This window comes from Geospiza fortis, unplaced genomic scaffold (assembly GCF_000277835.1).
Source record: "Geospiza fortis unplaced genomic scaffold, GeoFor_1.0 scaffold55, whole genome shotgun sequence".
Classification (NCBI taxonomy): Eukaryota; Metazoa; Chordata; class Aves; order Passeriformes; family Thraupidae; genus Geospiza; species Geospiza fortis.
Genome location: NW_005054308.1, coordinates 9,290,591 through 9,290,935, shown reverse-complemented (window position 1 = coordinate 9,290,935; position 345 = coordinate 9,290,591). Strand labels below are relative to the sequence as shown.

Below are 345 nucleotides of genomic sequence, written 5' to 3'. Positions count from 1 at the left end.
CCCCCCCCCCCCCCCCGGCCCTCCCGGCCCGTTCCCACCAGGCACAGACATTACCTCATTCCCACAGAGGAGCAGGAGCCCTGCCGGGGCAGGGAGACACCCGCCCCCACCATGTCATCCCGCTGGGACAGCCGGGAGCACAGCCACAAGCTTCCCTTCCGCTGGCCACGGTGCCAGGGATGCGCCTTGGCCCTGCAATGGCCCCATGGCACGGCTGAACATCAGCCCCGTGCTGGGAAGTGCAGGCTGCCCTCCCCTCCCACCAGGGATGCACAGCCAGAGCAGGGCCCAGAGCACTGCACACAGCTCCCAGGCACTGACAGACAGACAGACAGACGTGGGCAG

At 69.0% G+C, this 345-nt stretch overlaps 1 protein-coding gene across 2 annotated transcripts in view; it reads right to left on the bottom strand.

Annotated features, from left to right (window-relative positions):
• The window catches only part of PDLIM7 (PDZ and LIM domain 7), a 15,620-nt gene that overhangs the window by 12,682 nt on the left and 2,593 nt on the right, over positions 1 to 345 (bottom strand). The window lies entirely within an intron of this gene.